At 38.0% G+C, this 6,954-nt stretch overlaps 1 long non-coding RNA gene across 1 annotated transcript; it reads right to left on the minus strand.

The window, feature by feature from the left end:
• Positions 1–3,617: 3,617 nt before the first annotated feature.
• On the minus strand, positions 3,618–6,657 carry LOC127870377 (uncharacterized). Its single transcript, XR_008044784.1, has 3 exons — positions 6,614–6,657; positions 4,495–4,783; positions 3,618–4,208 (listed from the first exon to the last, which is right to left on the minus strand). It is a non-coding gene; the product is annotated as an uncharacterized LOC127870377 (long non-coding RNA).
• Between the last annotated feature and the right edge of the window lie 297 nt (positions 6,658–6,954).

Here is a 6,954-nt window from a genome sequence, read left to right on the forward strand (position 1 = left end):
TTCGTGTCCGGCCAGCAATAACAACAGGAACGGACGCCAATATTTACCTCTCACTCCCCTGGGTCCGCCTATCATCCCACCGCCACTTCTGGCTCCTCCATTGCCGCCATTTCCAGCGCCCATACAGAAAAAGCCCGTGCAGCCGCCATTACTGCTTCCACTGACTACCGGAAACATCGAGTTTATGCCGCCTGTAATGAAGAAATGCAGTGCTCGTGTAAATACGCGCCATGTGGCATCTTAAAACAAAATTTGTTGTAAAATATGGAAAAAAAAACATCTTCATTATCCTGGCGACATTTAAAAAAATTGGATTTATCCATTAAGAGTCATTCTTCCATGCAACTCTATCCAGCTCCTTCTTTCATAGCATGAAGTATGATTTGGACCCCTATATCACGTTTCAATTTATTTTCCGCCCAAGAAGCGGGACGGACGAACGATACAAGCGAAATTTATGATCCGAACTCACGTCGTAGGCATCGCACGCTCGAAAATGACCTCAATTCATCAATTTCCCCACATAAGGCCACTGCATAGACACAGTTTAAGTCATTTTACTAGTAAAATACATGTTCAATTAAACAAACAAAGGTCATGCAATATTTAGACAATAACACACGGCAGAGCTGGGCCGGGCGTCTATAATCGGCCCGCTGCCGACATAACGGTCCGAGGGCCTTTGGCCCGAGGGCCATTATTCGGCAAGGGCCGATTGTAGACGCCCGGCACAGCTCTGTCGTGTGTTATCGTTTATATCACATATACACTACAGTAATACTATTTTGGTCCTTCACGAAAATTTATACAAAAACAGCTTTCCGTACTTTTATTTTCATTCAATTGATTACGCAATTTATGACGTACCTAATGTGACGTCATTTCAATGACGAAACTACCTAGACTCTCTTGATTTTAGGACAACAACAAATCGGACTTGGATTGTTTTATATAACAATTAAATATTTTGTTAAGCATCGAACGATTAGTGTGTGTGTTTACGATGGATTAATATTATATTATGAATGTGAATAACAGTGTTGAGATATAAAACTGGAATGAAACTGGTGAGACTGCATTTTCGATTTCGTTAAAATGTCGACTCGAATAACGCGATGTTTTGTTGAACAATTTTGTTGATGGATTATGCCTAAATTTAAGGTAAGCGTCAGTTAATGGTTCTTTAACTGTTTTAAGGAAATCGATGTTGAATTCAAATGGTAATTTCTTTGATGAATACGTCCTTCTTTTGTCAGTCGATCAAAGAATGGCTATCCTCAAAGAATTGCCTGCTTACATCCAGTCCTTTTAAATGGAAAAGATGGATGGCGATGAAGAAATATGTCCAGAATTTACTTCGTCATGGAAGCAAATTAAATTTTACGAAAATAAACACGGTTATAACACAACTTCGGTGAGTAGAACAATAACCAGTAGATGATGTTTTACTTCTTTATGGCTAAGAATGAATGTGGACGCCATATTGTTCAGTATTAGCCGCGCGATCCCATTCTTTTCTGATATGAAAAATCGGCCCTAGGGCTGATGTAAGTTATATTGGCCCGCTAGATACGAATAACGGCCCGCTCGCGACGTCATTTTGTTACTATTTATAGTAACGATATGTGATATAGAAGTTTAAGAGATTAACTCAAGGTTATATACGTCGTATTGCGGATGCGTAATATTTTCTTAAAATAGTGCATATATAATGTACGTATTTATTAAATGTGCGTGTTTTGTGATTCTTAAAGCGGGACTGCAAGATTTTGTCAATCTTTGTGAATTTATATAAAATGTGTACAGAAACGTATAAGACATATATTTCAATATAAACTAAAATAAAAGTTAAGAATAACATGTGTCGAAAAATGCGAAATAAGCCAGATATTTTATTCTGAAATCGAAATGTCTGTATTATAGTCGAATTCGACATCATGCATATAATGCATGTACGATGTGAATCTAAATTTATTTTTACGGATCATTTTAATTTTCGGCAACGATATCTATTCATACGACACACAGACACTAACTCCGATTCTTATAAAAAAGACGAATGCTTCGGATATTGTAGGAACATATGTACGAAATATCTTCGTCACAATCGGCTCGGGGCGCTAATCTGTCTTTGCTGCATTTTATGAAATTGGTCTTCAATGTATAATTTTTGTCTTGCCTATTTTGTGTTATTGTAACATATTTTGTATCAATTTATTACAATTTAACACATATAACATTCGTGCAGTCCCGCTTTAATATACATATTACAAAACACTAATTGAGATTATTCTTCAAAAAGTCGTCGCACACATACCTTAGTAAGTCCTTTCTTTACATTCATTTACACATTAATGTTATTCAATTGGTTAACCACGGGTGGTCGGACGGAAGGACATGTGCAATTTATCATGTTTCCCATTACGCGTGGCATGTAAATAAAGAGGTCAAAACTTATATTGAAATAGAAGCAAGGGCGTTCTCTTTGTGGTTTACCATAACATGAGTTACACAATGTCTTCTATGTGTTATACCATAACATGGAGTATAAAATGTCTTGTATGTGTTATACCATAACATGAAGTACAAAATGTCATCTACGCATATTGAGGTCGTTGATAAGAATACCATCAACGGGGACATTTGTTATTTGTCTTTTATTTAAACACCGTATGAGTGTGTTTTAAAATTTGCCGCATTAAGACACTATTGAATTAATTGAATGCTAAACCTATTTCTTTATGGTAGGAAATTATGAAAGCGGTGATACAACTCGGAACCCCTCGACCAAAAGATGAGCACTATATTAGCCGCGTTCTTGGAATATTGGGTTTAATACATATGCTTTATAAACGTCTCAAATAAGTATGTGCAGTCCGCATAGGCTTATCAGGGACGACACTTCCCGTCAAGACAGGGATGACAATTCCCGCCAAGACAGGGACGACACTTCCCGCCAAGACAGGGACGACACTTCCCGTCAAGACAGGGACGACACTTCCCGCCAAGACAGGGACGACACTTCCCGCCAAGACAGGGACGACACTTCCCGCCAAGACTGGTAATTTCGTCTAGAAGACACTTCTTTTAAACAGTAAATTCCTTAAAAGCGGAAACTGTCGTCCCTGATTAGCATGCGCGAACTCCTTTTAACATCATTTATGCATTAAACTCCGTTTTACAAGAACGAGCCTCATATTTTATTGATGAGGTTAAATCAAAAAACGAAATAACAGTACTTTCGCTTCCCGGACACATTGGCCCGAAACAACTAAAAGACGCCCCGCTTACGACGTTAATAGCTCCTCATGCGTCCATCCCGTCACTGTCTCCAACCGACGCTGCATTTCAGGGATCACCACTCCCGCCACTGCCTCCGGTTCCTGAACCAGATCCCCAAGAGTCTATTCCAGCACTTGCGCCGTGACCGCTCCCGGATAATGAGAGCCCGTTTCCGCTTGAAGAGCTCATACCGGATGCTGAAGTGGTTGGTTCTTTTGTGGTTTGTTCCAAATTTTGCTGTGACGCGGAATGTTGCGAAGATCCTAGAATGGTATTCGTGGAGAGTCCATACTTTTGCTCTAAAGTGAAAATGCTTAAACATGTAATGCATCACCATCAATATCATCATCATCATCATCATCATCATCATCATCATCATCATCATCATCATCATCATCATCATCATCATCATAATAATAATAACCATCATCATCATCATTATCAGAACCAGAACATCATGATCATAATCATCAAATACAATAGCATCCGCGTCGCTACTATCATCAACCGACACATCATCATCTTCATCATCATGGATATCTTCATAATCATCATCAACATCATGAGCAACATGGTTATAAACAACCTTATCATCATCATTAGAAGCAGCCTCAGAAGCAGTAGCACCACCGCCTACATCATAATAAATCGGCACCATTATAAAAATCATTACTATTCTCATCCTTCTACTATTCTTCGTCAGCTTCATCGCTTCCACAAACACTACCCGCTCAAATAAAAACATCACCCCACCATCATCATCACCAACACTACCACAGATCCAGTGATAATTTTACACGGCTCTGAATCCACGCATGCGCACGTCTGACAGCCAGTCTCATCGGTTAGTGTGTAGCCATCGTTGCACGACAACATGCACATATCGTTGCACTTTCGGTACGTGTCGCCGCTGATCGGAAGTACACCTGGTTCGTGATAGTAAATAACATCGATCTTAATCTTCTAACTTAACTCAAGTTTTGTTTTTAATGCAAACGTCATACATAATACATTTCCTATTGAAAATAGCTAAAATACGTTTAGTTGAAATAATGATGCGAAATACGATTGATAAAGATATGGAACAAAATGCTCAATAAAGCACTGGCTAAACAAAATATATTTAACGCCTTCTTTTTAATAACGATATGAAACGCATCCAAACGGAATACATGTGCAAAACCCTTCTGCATCTTGAAACATATTGATTACCATTCCCTTTGTTGGTCTCATGCGTGTCGGCACTTGTGTTCATCCACCACTTGCTTTGACAATTCTTAGGCGTCGGTGTGCATGCATGACTCGATGACGACGCCTCTGGTCGCATTGCGCAGTCGCAGACTCTGCACTTCCGGTTGTCCACAGCCGACGGCGGGCAGCGGTTTTCTTCAGTTCCGGAAGTGTTTCCAGAATATAAGAAAAGGAATTGTTGAAACGCCATGCCACCTAATACCAACGCGAGCGAGGGGAGTTCCGGGGTTCCAAGGTACTTGACATTTAGCTGCGATTATAAACGATTTGACTTTGCATATAATAATACTAAAGGAATTTTAACAACTATAATTACTTCTCTTCCCAAACTACATGTTACTGCTATTTTGACATGTGTGCTTCTAGAACTACCAGTAGAATTGCTACTTAATATTGATGATTGAATAAATACCAAATCATTAATACGTCAACAACAGAAATCTTTATCTTAATTGTTTACTAAAATATGTGCCTGATAAAATCAAGTTCTATTTATTAAGAAAATAACGATAAATTTTCACAATTACAACACTCCATAAAACAAAACAAAAACAGTATTATCATCACTGTACCATTACAAATAAGTAAAATCAAAATACGTATGTCATTATTATTGGCACTAAAACAGCGCTGCACCTCGCGCGTGTTACTATTTTGCAAAAGACGTCGTTTCCGAAAACGTAAAATATAAAAGGGCTGTCCGATGTTTGATAACACTGTTACTAAATATGCATTAAGAAGCTCATATGCCGTCCATATTAACCTCAATTGAGTAAAGGCTTATCAACGCCGTGGTGTTATGGACATGGTGTCCGCCTAGCGACCCGGAGGTCACGGGTTCGATCACCACTGTGGAAGCGTTCTTTAGATTTCCCCCAAAAGACACCAAGAACTGGTTCTAGGCCCAGGAAACGGACTCGAGAGCATTTTAAATAAGTAGTAAGTACTTTCAATGCAATCGAGCTAAAATAAATAGGTTTAAACTAACGCGGCTTTCTGTCAATATGGGCGTAAAGAAGGCTTTTTCAGCCCGTGTTCTTAAAATGGCAGTCCGTGACAGTTAATCGCATAAAACATACAGATTACGGTTAGTTTTAGTGATATTTTACCATATCTTGGTTCGACTGTTTTGACTGTTTGCGATTAAATTATAACATACAGGTCCGTTTTCTGGTAAACACTGGTATCGGATTTCCGAAAGCGCGACTGAAGTTGAACTATAGGAAAATGTTTGATATCAAATATATGTTCAAAATTTGAATTGCTACTGATCTGCTGTTGATAATATGCAACAACCGACATGTACCTAATTTATTTAGAGATGCTTAACTTAAAATAGACATTTAAATAAATAATTTCAGTACTTTGAAATTCTTTCGTAAGGGTTTATAAATTGGTGTTCTGTGGTGCATGTTATTAAACATAAGAATTAACGCTATGCTGATTTTTTCTTTCTCAATCTAAACGTTTTTAAATCATCTAAAATAACTTAAGGTCAGAATTGTATTTAAACAATTCGTAGTGTCTTCCACGCGTCCTTTATTTAAAACTGGCCGTAACTATGTTCATCTTCATCTAGTTTTTTGGACACTACATAATAAAATCGTAACTGAACTTTTAAATAATACGGACTAAGGACTTTGTTTCTTAATGAAATATCTCAGAAATATTCCCTGAGCAGAAATGTTCACGATCGAACGATCTTCACATCGAAAGAACCCTTAAAGGCGCAAACATGTTACGTTCTGACATTTGTAAATACTTAATTGCATTAATGTCTTAAATGACAGACAGACATTGTATTTAAGACTTGTACATAGTACACTGCCTAAACACATACATTTGCAAAAAAACATATTAACATGATAAGGCATTCTTATTTCCGAATTTTGTGAAAAATGAACCAACAGTTTGGAAAAAGGTAAGTTACCATAAATGACGATACCATTTCTTTAATATCATAATGCACAGGAACAAACCTATCGTTAATGTAGAATTTAAAATTACTAAATTCAATCGTAACTATCACTTGTCGTATGATGATAAATAAAACAGGGCCCTTATCAATTATACCACTGACTTCAAATTCGCTGGTCGGTCCTTGTTCGTCCACGTCTGATTGCGCTATACGGACAGATACGGAGAGATACGGGGGGGGGGGGGGGGGGGCAGGTGTGTCAGAGGGACGACCTCAATACCTTCACGCAACTCTCTTTGTGCACAACGACAGATAGTGGAAATGAGTCAAATTGATAACTGTAAAAAGTCGCCGCCTGATAGATAAACAAGTACATAATCGAATACATAAGTAGATCCATATTGAAGTGTTTTTAGCATAATTAATTAGCACATATCGCTGTCTATACACGAATATCTCAACCTTATTTGAGCAAACTTACAAATGAGTTTTGCTGAAAGAAA

This window comes from Dreissena polymorpha, chromosome 2 (genome assembly GCF_020536995.1).
Source record: "Dreissena polymorpha isolate Duluth1 chromosome 2, UMN_Dpol_1.0, whole genome shotgun sequence".
Taxonomy (NCBI): Eukaryota; Metazoa; Mollusca; class Bivalvia; order Myida; family Dreissenidae; genus Dreissena; species Dreissena polymorpha.